Source organism: Panulirus ornatus, chromosome 12 (assembly GCF_036320965.1).
Source record: "Panulirus ornatus isolate Po-2019 chromosome 12, ASM3632096v1, whole genome shotgun sequence".
Classification (NCBI taxonomy): domain Eukaryota; kingdom Metazoa; phylum Arthropoda; class Malacostraca; order Decapoda; family Palinuridae; genus Panulirus; species Panulirus ornatus.
In genome coordinates, this window is record NC_092235.1 from 1,563,584 (window position 1) to 1,579,261 (window position 15,678).

Consider the following 15,678-nt stretch of genomic DNA (forward strand, 5'->3'; position numbering starts at 1 on the left):
CTGCCTCACATATGCACAAGTGGAGTGAGTGGATGATATCTGGACGTCACAGAGAATTTAAGGATAATACACAAAACTATTCTTCCAGCATCTTCATCTGAAATCTAACACTGAAGCCAAGTACTTTGTGGGAAACACATTATGACGGATCTTCTGTTATTTGTTTAGCTTCTTCTTTCCTTCTCTTTCCCTTTCCATCTTCCTTTGTGTCTTTTCTGACCCCTGATACATCTTCATTAATCACAGTCTCTCTCTCTCTCTCTCTCTCTCTCTCTCTCTCTCTCTCTCTCTCTCTCTCTCTCTCTCTCTCTCTCTCTCTCTCTCTCTCTCTCTCTCTCTCTCTCTCCACTTCTCACATAACATGACAAGACGTAACTCACGCATTAGTTCTTCATAACTCTGGATTTTCCAGCAGTGATCGCTAGCTACGCGTTATCTCTGCTGCATTCTGGTCAAATCTTGCCAACACTCGTCAGCCTCAAGACAAAACACAATTAAACCTTTATTAATCATCGTTAAAGGAAGTGAAAACTCGACCTACACCTAGGAAAATCACTGACTAATATTCATTTTATCAAGCCTCAGTTGCCATACTCAGGTGTCTCCAGCTCCTGCCTCAGTTGCCATATCCAGATGTGTCGGCTGCTGCATCAGTTGCCATATCCAGGTGTGTCAGCTGCTGCCTCAGTTGGCAGGTGTTCTCAGCAGATGAGGTCACGCCGGAGAGAGACTGAGCCAAGACAATTTAGGAATGTTGTGTTTACTACAAAGCAACATGAAGCACTTCTGTAGAACTCAAGCTACCAAGGTTAGTCATCATTCACATTTTCCTTATTGCATCAACATAATTATACATTTTTGCTAAAACCTTTTATGGATATTGTATTATATTTTCACACCATATGTCTAAGTGCTACGTAATAGGTGACTTATTAATTATACAATTAAATGATAACTGTGTATGACATAATATTAATATAAGGTACTTACTTAACATACAGAACTAACATACACTTTATATTTTTGGATAAGTGTGTTATTGTCATTTCCAATTCGATGTACAATCATTTCGTCCAGTATATACAACCTGGGGTTATGTTCTCCAGCAGTCATACACGGACGGTGGTGTGATGTGTGGCTGTGTGTGTCTGGCTGCTGCACACACAACATGGCCAATCCTTCTGCATGTCTTCTGCTGGTATTTGTATATCTATAAAGACAGTCTTAATGGTGCTGGACTTAGGCGTAATAATCATAGCTAGGCTCCCGTTACTATATGTATTCCTTTTATAATAAACAAAATAAGAAATATAGGAGAATGTTCGTGACCGGTGTTGGGAGGAGACCATATACTGTTCACCAGCCTTACGTATACAAGAGGTGTGAGGGACGGGTCGTCAACACAGCTGAGGATGATACAAACAGTGGCAGTTTGTTGTCAGAAGCGTGTCAAGTGAGCAGTTGCAAGGTGTGGTAATGGTGGTCAGGAAGGCTGTTCCTTGTAGCTCGCTAGTTAGCCCAGAGTTGAACGAGGTGGAGTTCAGTAGTGTACCTTTGTCGTGTGTAATGACTGGATCATCTCTGCCACGTGAAGCAATCTACTAATCAACAGTTATGGAGTCAGGATTCATATATGACAACAAATAGTTAGATAGATTGTTGTTGTTAGATTGGGCAGGTGTTCGCCCGACATGGGCCCACCCTTGTCTTACGACAGCCCGTTCTCAGAAAGTCTGTTTACTGTACAGTTATGTTATTGTTAGAGTCACCAGCAGGTCTCCTCGTAGCAGTTATCTACTGTCGTTGTCACACTAGTGAGGTCTTCACCTACCTGTTGTTTGTTGTCGTTGTTAGATTTTCTAGGTTTACGTCCTACATCTAGAGTGTGGACGGCCCCTTCTCTGATCTTGCCTAACAGGTAATTTCTAGTTTACAGATTCGTCAGGTCCTTGCCTGGCTCGGGCCCTCATCATACGGGCTCTATAACACGTATGTTTTATTATCTCTGAATTTACAGCTGTCAACAAGTAAAGTTCGTTAACCAGAATGTGTACCGTACGGAAAAGCAAACAAATAACAAAATTTGCAAGATGATAACAGTCGATATTAGCCATCAGCAGGTAAGGTCATCAAGCCGCACCATACATACGTCAGACAGTAACATCAGTTGTATAACAGGATGTATATATGTGGTTGGATTTAAGGGCTATCACCTAAAGGTCATGAAGCCAGAATGTGAACCATAAGTTCAACATAAAATGATGGTCCAGGTCCAGCAGGTAGCTGCATATAAAGCTATGAATGTCTGTCTTGATTACTGACGACGTAGAGGGAAGGGTTTGGGTAGGAAAGGAATTCGGGAGGAGTATTTTGAGGGGTTCTCGAGAATATGATGAGTAGGGACACAAAAATAGTCCTTCTCAGGAGGAGGGTAACAGGTCCTGAGGCTCAGCCCAGGTGATGGTGTGAACAGTATTATTATTACCACACATCACCAGCACACCTTTGATGGCGCTCCTACACCTTCGTGGCTGCTGGACTCCACACAGGAGCAGGGGATGATGGCACATATCTATGAAGCGAAAAGGTTTTCGATGAGACTGTGCTATTTCTTCCCTTCCCTGGTCGATGATACAGCCTTTCCCCAATGTTACTTGTCATTCCTGGTGTAACGACTTACGGGTTGAGTCCGGTAACACCTTTTCAGTAATAGTATGTGAGAGAGTGGAGTGATCAGGATGAACAGCGTGTTCTGCACCTCAACTGATTGATTGTATGATAAGAATATAGAGAATTACACACCATATATATCACTTGCAAGGATCAAGCCAGAGATGAAGCATAGATAACTAGAAGGGTAGAATACCTTTACCTGGGATCAGTAGCACCTGTGGTAATGGACACACCTTTGTAATGCTTGATCACTTACAACTGATCAACTTTAATACGAAAGTCTTAGGTATTGTCCCTCAGGAAAACTTTTTACACATATTTAAAAAACACGTATATATGTTAGATATACACTATCTCTAGAATATATCTTTACCTGGGACGTGTAACACTTGTGTGGATAGACACAACTTTGTAATGCATGATCCATTACACGATATGAACTTCACTAACGAAGAGTTATACAACGCGTCGTTGAAGAACATTAATCAAATACCTATACAGAATTTTTATGTTACATGAAAGATATTTCTTGATAGTAGTAAACACAAGAAATGGTGACGAAAGAAAAGGGATGTAGAGGTAAATATTTTGTTAAAAAATGAATTGCTCCTGCCTTAAACTAGCTCCTTGCAATGGATTTTGTTTTAGATACCCACAGTAAGATATATTGTGTGATTAATCACTATAAATGTTTATGTTTAACTGATCTTTTATTTCTTATAGTATTTTACTGATTCGGGTTTAAGAACCTTGGTTCTGAACAACCATTATAATGCAACACAATACATATTTATCATAAATAAATCATTTATCACAATAACCATTATGTTTGTACCAGATTCTTTACGTCCTCAATCACGTTTGTTAATATATAAGGAATTTTTCCGCCACATTTCAATACATAACATATATCTACACGTGTGGAAATATATGTATATGTTTTTATAAATTTTTCTTTGGCTTTTATAATCAAGGTGTAAGATATCCGTCTGAAGAAAATACTAGATAATATTATAGGTTATGTGTGTGTGTGTGTGTGTGTGTGTGTGTGTATGTGTGTGTGTGTGTGTGTGTGTGTGTGTGAGTGCACACAGGAGTGAAAACATATTTTACACTTACAAGGTTATAAGACGGGGCAACACGAGTGTACAAATCCTTCCTCAAAAGACTCACGTGATAATGATTAAAGTAGTACACACACACACACACACACACACACACACACACACACACACACACACACACACACACACAGAGCGGCGCCTTCAATTTTTGATGTAGATTGATTTCCTATCTTAGTTTCGTCTACGGAATTCTACATCTTCAGTTCAGCACACCATTGTGGTAATGAAGGGAAAGTCACCACATTTACAAGCCGAGTGCACGTAGCTTATCCCACCTCGTTAGAGAGAAAACTCACCTGTATTTGAATTAATGAACGGGAACAGAGAAGACAAAATTTATTACACATTTATTATACAACTATACAATTTATATTATATACATTACCACATTTCCTGCACTTTCCATCACAATTTTGCTGAGGTTATAACCTTGTAGTTACCATTACCTTACAACCTTAAGGATGGTGGTCTACAACACCTCTAGATTGATGGAGAAAACGAAAAGTTTCGTTTTACTATTAAGACCACAGAAATACGGTAATTCCACTTCACTACCACTAACTACTAGTTATTTTACTTGTTGATTTTCACGGCTAAGATTTTCATCCTCTGAGCGAAGCCATACAATAATCGTCCTTATCTACTCTGAGCATTGGATAGCCTCCTGATGATCAAGATTGCTGTTTTGGTTGTCCGTTTCCCTTGTTACTGGTGCGCCTCACTGCACACCTTACATGAGTGCCTTCCACAGTATTAGGGACAGCTGCTGGGCCTCACTGTAGCTACTTCTGGGACGGTTGCCAATCTTCCTCGTATTCCCTCATGACCACAGCGCCAAACCGACTCCCGCCATCAGGCCGAAACGCACAAACATTTCTGACAAAATTGAGACAACCACTTTCGCGTCAGTTTTGACACCAAGTGAATTTATACGACAATTACGTTCAAGATGCTTGGTTTTTCGTTCATGGATTGAACAGAAGCAACCAACGATGGTTGCTACTGCCCAATCCATGAAGTCCCCCCCACCACGGAAAGGTAACCAAGCTTCGGGGGGGATGGGTGTTTACCCTGACGCCAACGGAGAAACTCAATATTAGTGCAGAGATCTTTTCCTCGGTAAAGAAAGTGTAGCCGGACTCCGCCCTCATGAGGTTACTGCACGACAGCAAAGATCACCCTTTGGTAGGCTGTGCTATAGGCAGCACAGCTCCGTCAAAGATCTCACTTCATAAGTGAACTTATATAGATTCCTTTTTTAACATTTTGTCTTGTCTATAAGGAACTCATCAGTTCTTCTCCAGTGAAAGCAAAAAATCATCGAGAAATTCATTTGCTTCCTCAATATCAGGATCTTGTGGCTCTGTGTGGGGGACGGGGCTGGTGGGCTGTGTGTCTGGCTGTGTCTGGGGAGCGGGGCTGGTGGTTTCTGTGACTGGCTCTGTCTGGGGAGCAGGGCTGGTGGTCTCTGTGACTTGCTGTGTCTGGGGAGCGGGGCTGGTGGTCTCTGTGGCTGGCTGTGTCTGGAGATCAGGGGAAGTCTTGGGTATAAATTTCAATATACTGTGAGCGATATCGTCTCTCAACCGATTCCTCTCGATCTTCTCTTGCACGGCCTTCATGATACGTTTGGGCGGCTTTCTCCATTTTCTTTGCATTTCAGTTGGTGATCCTGCGCCATCGAGCCACATGATACCAGAATAGTATCGTTCCTGTTTCCCAACGGGTCCAATCTTGGTGTCACACATGATGCCGAGGGAACCCAAATGGCGGCCGATGTTTACGTTGGAAGCCACGGGCTCGTTATGTATCTTGCAGTAACTTTCATACCGTTGCTGCAGCTCTTTCCTGCTGATAAGGTACCGCTTCATAGTAATAGTCTTTCCCTTCATTTGAACGAAGGTATTCATGAAACTAACAAAGGAAGGCTTTCCTTTGTAATCCCGTTTGTAGTAACAGAAAGCCATTGAAGACGTGGATTGGGTCAGGCGAAGTTACACAGACTAACAAGATAGTCCTCTAATCAATGATCCTGTATCAGCACTGAACTCGAAATACGTCAGAACGACAATTTCAACCCAGGGCTGGAGGGCCAGTTGATGATATTCTCACGTCTTGCTCAACCAAGTAACCTCGGTTAGACCTTGTTTATATTTAAATATAGTAAAGCTAATATAGTGAAGCTTGATGATTCTATTTATATGTAAGTTGCAATGTAGTTTGAATATATATATATATATATATATATATATATATATACATATATATATATATATATATATATATATATATATATATATATATATATATATATATATATATATATATATATATATATATATATATATATATATATATATTTTCAATAATGGATGGAACTTGGCTCCTAAGGTGATTTTGTTGTTGGAGTGGGACCTCCAGCCATTCTGTCCACCTTTTCCCTTTCTGGACATGTGGTGGTGCATTGGGTAGTGTGGCAACCTTCGTCTTCATATTTTTGGGTGCATGCTTCCAAACCTCGTGGAGTAGTTGTGGGGTTTCCTTATTTGCTGCACCCGACATAGCCATCTGGGCGTAGCTATCTACCCGGGCTGGTGGGTCAGCCACCATAGCTACACGCTCACTCGGTACCTGGGCTGGTGGACGAGCAGCCTTCCTTTCTTCCATGGCTACAGTCTGCCTAACGACCTGGGGTTATGGAGCAGCCATCCTTACTACCACCCAGGTTGGTTGGGCAGCCTTCTTTCGTTTCTTTGCTACACCCTTCTGGTTGGGCTGGTTGGGCAACCTTCTTTTTCCTCTTCTTCGATACAACCTGCCAACCGAATTCGTCTGCTGGTGGGTCCGTTCTTTCATGGATACAACCTCTGTAGCCACTTGGGCTGGCCGGTCAACCTTCGGTTGTAGGTAAAAGTATACATATAGAATAATGTGGTTATCATCAGCAGCCAGAGGCCATTCCTCCCTCCTTGCCTGCAGAGTTCTTGATTTTCTGGAAAGTTCTACGAGATTCTGGTAAGATAAATACCATTGAGAGGACGCTGTTAGGGGAGAGTCAGGTTCAGTTTAGAGTTGGTTGTGGGATGGTTCTTTTACTGTGTCGTATCAGCCAGATGGGTATTTCTTTTCACAGTTTTCGTTAAAGTTTGTTTTCTAGAAGCATAATCTAGAGCACTATTTTCCATATGTTTATCATTTTTGTTGTTATAGTTTCATTATCATAATTAGTTTTGTTATTGTTGACTTTCAGATATTTAATGTTATGTTTGTGATTCCCGTGGAAGCGTCTGACATCTTGCTAGAAAACTTTCTGGTCACAATATTTCTGCACTGGGGAGTTGATCGTATTCTTTTATTGCAGGTTTTGTTATTATCTTGCTTTACATTAAGATCTACTGGAGGTTTTCCCAATGCTGGCTGAACATATGTCCAGCAACAGGAGATAGCGTAAGATACAGTATTGATGAAACTTATCTATCTATATACCTATCTAAATATCGCTCTATCAATCTATCAATCTAACTATCTATCTATCTATATATCTATCTTTATCTGAAAGTCAACAATAATGAAATCATTGATATATGAAGTATAACAACGTCCTCTCAATGGCAATTATCTCACCAGAATCTTGTAGAACCTTCCAGAAAACTATGAACTCTGCAGGCAAGGAGGGAGGAATGGTCTCTGGCTATTGATAAAACCATATTATTCCATATATATGTTTATATATACATATTTATGTATATATATGAATGTATATATAACGTACAGAATAATGCGGCCATTATCAGTATCGAAGAAAACTGAAAAGATGAGGTCCCACCGAGATTCGAACTCGGATTGCTGGATCCAGAGTCCAGAGTGCTAACCCTTACACCATGGGACCTGATAAGAAAAGATGTGATTTCATCTAAATGTTTTACATATAATCAACCAGAGGCCATTCCTCCCTCCCTGCCTGCAGGGTTCAAGGTTTTCTAGAAGGTTCTCGAAGATTCTGGTAAGATCATTACCTTTGAGAGGTCGTCGTTAGATGACAGTCAGATTCACTCTATGGTTGGTGTTTGTAGTTGGTTGTCCGAGGATGTTGTTATACTTGATCAATTTTGTAATTGTTGACTTTCAGGTTGGAAGTACTCATTTACGATGCATCCTTGTACTCACAACAACCTTATGAGTCACTTCAAGATTTATCTTCACTACAACTTTATCTTCACTACACCATTAAGGTTGAAGTCAATGGTCACATTCACTACAATCTCAACACGACTGGTCTTATACCTAACCCACATTATCACTACATCCATGTACATGTATTTCTTGCAGAATAACGCAGATATCAATGATTTCTGTGAAAGTTGACATATACAGACTTACGTATCTATCGATCTATCTAATACCTGTTTTTACATATCTATCTATCTATCTATCTATCTATCTATCTATCTATCTTTCTATATCAGAAAGTCAACAACAATATCATTAATGATACGTATAACTACGTCCTCTCAATGGCAGTTCCAACCCAGAATCTTCGAGAACCTTCTAGAAAACCTTGAACCCTGCAGGCAGGGAGGGAGGAATGGCCTCTGGTTGATTATATGTAAAACATTTAGATGAAATCACATCTTTTCTTATCAGGTCCCATGGTGTAAGGGTTAGCACTCTGGACTCTAAATCCAGCAATCCGAATTCGAATTTCGGTGGGACCTCATCTTTTCAGTTTTCTTAGAAACTGATGATGGAACTGAGCCATATAGTTGACCTTCGATGGACATATATTTCTTACGGCCCACCATTTTATTTAAGTATGAAGATCTCACGGTAGAGAGGAAACGTGTGATATTCAAAATCAAAAGCCGCAATTGCCCTCATGGTAATGATCGACATGTTTGCAGACAGATGACACAGACATGTGAGAAGTTAGACAAATATGGACGTTCCTGGTTGCTGTATAGCCTAGGTTTATTATCACTTGTAATGAAGGAGAAATTTTGCATATTATCCCACACCTTTTTATTTAGGCTAGGATAGGCTAGGATGACTAGGGTCCATAACGTAACAGAGCTGGGAAATGCATCATATCGGATCTGTATTTGTGCAAAATGGCGCAAGTTCGTGGAAGTGATTTACGTAATGCCGGAGAGAATCTACCTCCACCAGAAATAATCTCTCAGACCTTACAATATCTGCTGTTGGACGAGCAGGGGACATTAGACCAATATATTCCTGTAGTTTACTGCTCTTCCCAAACACGCAGCAAGACATTCGTAAAAGCGTTAAACTGAACTTTTCCATCGGTTTTCATATCTTTAATTACTTACACCAGTTCCAACATATGGAAAAAATCATTTGAGAAATCAGAAATTATTTGCCTATAAAAAGCATTTTGATCGATCGTACCAAATATTCAATTATTTTTGTACCCGACAAAATATTCAGTCACTCCTATATCCAACATTTTTCCTGCTGGCTGGTGCCGTTAAAGTCATATGGTAATTTACCGCAATTAGATTATAGATATATTCATCTATATTGAATGGCTCAGCGTGAAGAAACATATATATTTTCACTAAATCCTCCTCTTCACTACACTCCCATCTTCACTACATAGTTCTAACACAACATCTTGACTACACCATTGTACGACCACATTATCATATCATTGTGTTCTTATCTTCACCACAGCCTCGGCAAAATTGATGTTTTCTTTACACATCAGGGTAGATGGCCATCTTTATGATGACAGAGAACACACATAACATATTAAACCACTTATCTTTAGTAACTTTAATCTAATTTCTGCTGATAAAAAACGAATTATAATGACAATCCTTGAGTTCTGTGATGGGACATTGTACGGGTGAAGGAACTGTTGTGAGGCAAATGTATTAAACTATTGAGAAATAAACTTAACTGTATTAAAGTATTGACTTCACTATATTAGACTTCTCTATATTAAGCTATGCTAGGATATGATCAGTTCCCAGGTTATATAAGGCGGGAGCCGGGACCGAGAGCATCATTTGAGCTGTGACCTCTGTCGAGTGAACATCTCTGCTCCGCCTTGCAAGCTCCCTCAACCTTTCCTCGAACACTTCAATATAATAATGTTCACCAAGGAAGTAGGACGATCCTCCTTTGTCCAGGAGATGGAATTTGAATATGTCCATGTATTTGACATGGCCTATGGCTGTGTGGACATGGAGGTGGAATACCCAGACGTGGAAGTGATGGATGGAGTGGAATTTGGCTGTGTGGATATGGAGGTGGAATACCCAGACGTTGAAGAGATGGATGGAGTGGAATTGGTGGAAAACCCGGACGTGGAAGTCATGGATGGAGTGGAATTTGGCTGTATGGATATGGAGGTGGAATACCCAGAAGTGGAATTGGAGGAAATGGAATTTGGGTGAAGCTGGTATGAACGCCATATGGATTGGGTGAAGGTTGACCTCGTAATGTGTTGACGTAAAATAGGTCAACCACTCTGACCATGTGGCGGGGAGGGCCACATCCACCAACCAAGAAGCGAACCCCACCACGGAGAAGTATCCTGGCTGCATCCACGTACTAGAGCCACCGCGGGATTGCCGTCATCCAGTACCCCTGCTATGCCTCCTACAAGAAGGCACTTCTTGCCGACGTGACACCACTTTCCGTCAACGGTCGCTGTGCAAGAGTGAAACCTCACCGTCCCACTGATGCTGACCAAGTGACCTCGCCCACTCAAGTGGCACTGCAGCCCACACGCCCTACCAGACCCACCATCCATGAGGAAATGCAGCCCACCCCACTTGTCAGGCCCACCTTCAGGAAGACATGGCAGGTCTCAAGACCTGTCAGGCCCACTATTCAAGACCGACTTGGTCCCCCAACACATGTCAGGCCCAGCGTTCTAGACCGACTGGGACCAATAACACATGACATGTCCTACGTTACAGACCGACTGCACTCCGCACCACGTACGGGCGTTAAAAGGCGTGTCGAGATGACACACCCTCCCCGTGCCAAAAGATTCATTTGGTGAGGAACCTGAGTTCTTTCTTCCTGCTGGTGCTGCAGGAGAACACGGCCCTAGAGTGGACACTGGAGGTGTGTTTGTGTTTGTGTTTTGGTTATCACTGAGGAACCAACACCAAGACAACTTTAGTTTCGCCCCGCCAAGGATTACGTTAATCTAGCGGAAGTCTGGCTTCCTCCCAGTAGTGGATGGCACATAATATCTACGTAGGGACGTTGAAAAACAAAGAAAGAAAAAAAATGGGAACATTATCCCGCCCAAAAAAAATACATAGATTTACGGGGATAATTTCCTTCGTCTTCAAAGAAAAAATGAAACTCTTCCGACGCTACCGTGCCTTCCATAAAGCAACCCTCAAAGAAATCACTTTCTACACAATGCGCAAGGATTCGGTTAGCCAATCTTCATATGACTGGGGCTATTGTTCCCTCTGATTGATTCATTTTTCAAGATTAAGGAAAGTTATAATAAAAATATTGTATTGAGTTTCTCCGTTGGCGTCAGGGTAAACACCCATCCCCCCCGAAGCTTGGTTACCTTTCCGTGGTGGGGGGGACTTCATGGATTGGGCAGTAGCAACCATCGTTGGTTGCTTCTGTTCAATCCATGAACGAAAAACCAAGCATCTTGAGCGTAATTGTCGTATAAATTCACTTGGTGTCAAAACTGACGCGAAAGCGGTTGTCTCAATTTTGTCAGAAATGTTTGTGCGTTTCGGCCTGATGGCGGGAGTCGGTTTGGCGCTGTGGTCATGAGGGAATACGAGGAAGATTGGCAACCGTCCCAGATGTAGCTACAGTGAGGCCCAGCAGCTGTCCCTAATACTGTGGAAGGCACTCATGTAAGGCGTGCAGTGAGGCGCACCAGTAACAAGGGAAACGGACAACCAAAACAGCAACCTTGATCATCAGGAGGCTATGCAATGCTCAGAGTAGATAAGGACGATTATTGTATGGCTTCGATCAGAGGATGAAAATCTTAGTATACAAGCTAGGCTTTTAAAGTGTCTCAAATCTATGGAGTATAAACAAAAATCTATGAAATTATTTCTTATAATATAGTAACCTGTAATGAGGTTAGTGATTTTGTATATTTCATGCAACCTACGTTAACAAAGTTGATCAGGGAATTGGCCAGATATATATATATATATATATATATATATATATATATATATATATATATATATATATATATATATATATATATATATATATATATATATATATATATCATCTTGGTGTATGGGAAGGCCATATGGGAGACGGAGAGAGAGGCAGGAGCAGGAGAGAAATGATCAAACCTTCCCGCTTGTTCATAGTTGCTGCCTGAAATTTGTCTTCTGATAGTTCTACAGTTTTTGTTTGTGTTTGTTATACTAATTATTAACATAAGGAAATTGTAATATAATGATTAGAGAAAATTATAGTAATTATAATTTAGAATTGTTATAGGTCAAGATTTGTACGTGAAGCGGAAGACCAAAATATGGTACGGGTCAGCCAGTCGTGAGTGTAAGCGACACCTATTGATAGTTACTGGCTTTAATTTATGATCATTTATGATATCTATTTTTTACTTTTGTGCTAGCTGTTTTAAGTATTTGTTTTGTTTGCAGACTAAAACTTCTCTTATATGTTATTGTTTCTTGGTAAATTCTAGTTAATCGAGACGTTCATAAAGAATTATTTTTGGTCAGTTTGTTTTGTTTGAACAGACATGCATGGTGGTAAGGGACAGAATAAAAGTTACGGTTTGTTTATATTTGTTATTATTGATTAGTACTTTTCTTTTCATTTCTAACATTAGCTGTTTAAAGTGTTTGTGTTGTATTTAGACAAAGTTCATTTTCAAATCTTATTGATTACCACATGAAAGCTAGGCTCTATAAGTGTCAAGTAAACAATATGTGATATTTTGAGTTAAGTCGAGGTGCTATTTACCACTGGCGTTTAGATATTTGGGACCCTTGGGGATAGATTTGCCAAGATTATCACGGCCAAATTGACTGGATGGCAACCTAGGAGCTAGGCAGAATTGGATATCATAAAAACCCTAAACAGTCGGTGGTTCCTGGGGCCAACCCTCCATCCTCTTGTAACTACGCTGCTGATTACCATTTTGTTCTTTATATTTTTCAGATGAACAAGACACTTCTGCATCTCTGTAAAGTTAAGGACTCATTGAAATTAATTCATCAGATATTATCTGCAGTAAAAGGTGAAGCTGACAAGTTACTTTGCTCTTCTTCATAATGGGTCTCCCCTGATGTTTTCAATTAATGTTTAGTCTACCTAAATTTTCCAGTCGTACTTATATATCTATGTGTTGTTTCCAAACGGTAATTTGAATGGAATGACCTTATATATTTGTGTGTTGTTTCCAAACTGTAATTTGAAAGGAATGGCCTCGCTTAGCCCCAAGATGACCCTGTTTAAAAGAATACTTTTATTGTGAAGTAAAAATGTCGTACAAGATGTAAATCATTTCCAAAGCTTTTCTCTTTTCCTCATGTTGCCACATTAATGTATTTAGTTGAGCTAGTTTGTTTTTCCTTGAAACTGCAGGAAATATTCATATGTGTGTAACTATGATTATTCCATTGATAATTTTATTTCATGGATTTTCCATGTTTTATGCTGATATCTATCTTCTTGTGTTTAATTACTTCATTCTGGTACCAGTTTTCACAACGCATTTTGTACTTTTGATTCTTATTTTTAGATTCCAGTTTATTCTTGCATTATGGCTTCACCAGTCTAGCGACAACAAAATTGGCTGTAATATTACTAATCCATGTAAACTGTTTCATTGTTTATCTTTGCTATGTACTGTACACCTCCAGTTGCCTTTTTTTTGTACCTTGCATCAAACCAATAATTTTCATATGTATTCCTCTCACCGTTATTGTTTACCAGTAAATTAGTTTATGTACATGTTTGCAGTCAGTTTTGTGTTTAAGGTTATTATATTTTTATCCTGGACATTTTAGTGTTGTGTTTTCCATATGTTATCTTCAGCTTCTATGTTAGAGGTTATTTTTGTTTCTTATTTGATATATTATATATGGAGAGTCTTCCTACGATCATAACATTATGTTTGTATTAAACCATGTTCACAACTCCCTTACCGACTGCCACTGTGGTGTTGTGTGTTTTAGTTATCAGTTTTGTTTCTTGAATTAGACCATGGTTGGGATATTGATTTAATGCCATATTTCTACTCCTTGTATATTTCGACATGAAGGATATTATATGGGAAATCTATACTGCCATAACCTTAACAACAATATTGTTTTCCTTTAGTAAGCTTAACAATATTATTTTTCCTTTAATGAGCTTAGCAATATCTTTTTCCCATTGGTGTGATTGACAATATTTTTTTCCCTTTACCATTGCTCTTACTACGTCTCTTCAGAAAACTAGTATAAAAATGGTATTTTCACTTTCAAAGTAATGTAATGACATAACGACTAAAAGATCTGATAACATACCAACCTCTTTAAAGCTAACAGGTGATCAATTTGAGACCTCTCATTCACTGGTGTAAAGTTAATTTTTGTGCAGTGTGTTGTTTAAGGTTATACTCAGGCATCTGAAGAATTCACACATATGTGTTAACTACAGGGAGGTAATGGCCAGGTCATCTAACCACTAATTTCAGCTTATGACATGTGTTCATAGTGCCAATTATATCAAAAAGCACTACTACAATTTATGCTTTAACTGCAGTCATTGGTATCACCTCCGCTGTACATCACTGTCATCCACTGGAGACTACTCAGAACACTGGACGTACAGCAACCATTCAGAAATAACTTACAAAACTCCGTCACAAACACCTTCACCTCGAGCACAAATTTCCAATAAACAGCATTACAGAATGCGCATTTTCAGTCTTCACAAATAGATCATTCTACGCCACAGAACTGCAATGACAAACTAAAGATTTTGCAATTCGGTGCTAGTAATGATAAGAACAAATACACAGAAATTCTCAGCTAATTAAGAGAATGCAGTATCCTTGTAGCACTCATCTAAGAAGCTAGTCTCACATCCAGATCTCACAGCTGTAAGAAATAACAGACAAGGAGTAGGTACTCATAACACTTATCCAACAAACCCAAATTTTCTCCACAACTGACACCATACAACAGCTCACAGACAACAAGAATATCCTATAAACACAGTACTAGGTGCAAGATAATCAACATCTGCATACCTCCTCACTCTACATACCCCATAAGATACACTACCCAACAGCAGAACCTCGGTAAGATGCTCCCATTATTAAAGATTTGAATGTCCACTTTGTTCAGCATTCACACTTATGATCTCTGAGGTGAATTTCTTCAACTGTAACTTCTCAGTATACTTAACCTATGCAACCAACCAACCAACCAGACTCCCAGTCCACCACCTCCTGCAGCTAACTTTGTGAAACAACATTCTGCTCACACCAGCATTACATGGAAGGATGCTACGGGAACTATCCTCTGACCACTTACAAATCCTGAGCACACTCCATCCAGCTCACCCAGTCAATACAAAAGACAGCTACCTGGGTCAGAGGAGTGCAACGTGACGACCACCTGAGTGCTGGATCACTAAACAGACGTCACTAACCCTCCAGATACCCAGGCGGTTAGTACTGGTAATATACCTCCCTGGTTGTTAGCTTCCTACAAACTACTACCTACTCCCATAAATTACACACATCGTAAAGAAACCACCTTACACATAACCACTTACCATTGATAGAAATCAGAGATCAAATCAATATTCTTAAATAAAACTATCATTAACCTAATCATATAGAGGCAAACAGATAACTGGCACTCCTTCATCAACACAG

At 39.9% G+C, this 15,678-nt stretch overlaps 1 non-coding gene across 1 annotated transcript; it reads right to left on the minus strand.

Annotated features, from left to right (window-relative positions):
• Positions 1 to 7,614: 7,614 nt before the first annotated feature.
• TRNAQ-CUG (transfer RNA glutamine (anticodon CUG)) lies at positions 7,615 to 7,686 on the minus strand. Its single transcript has one exon. It is a non-coding gene; the product is annotated as a tRNA-Gln (tRNA).
• Positions 7,687 to 15,678: the final 7,992 nt, after the last annotated feature.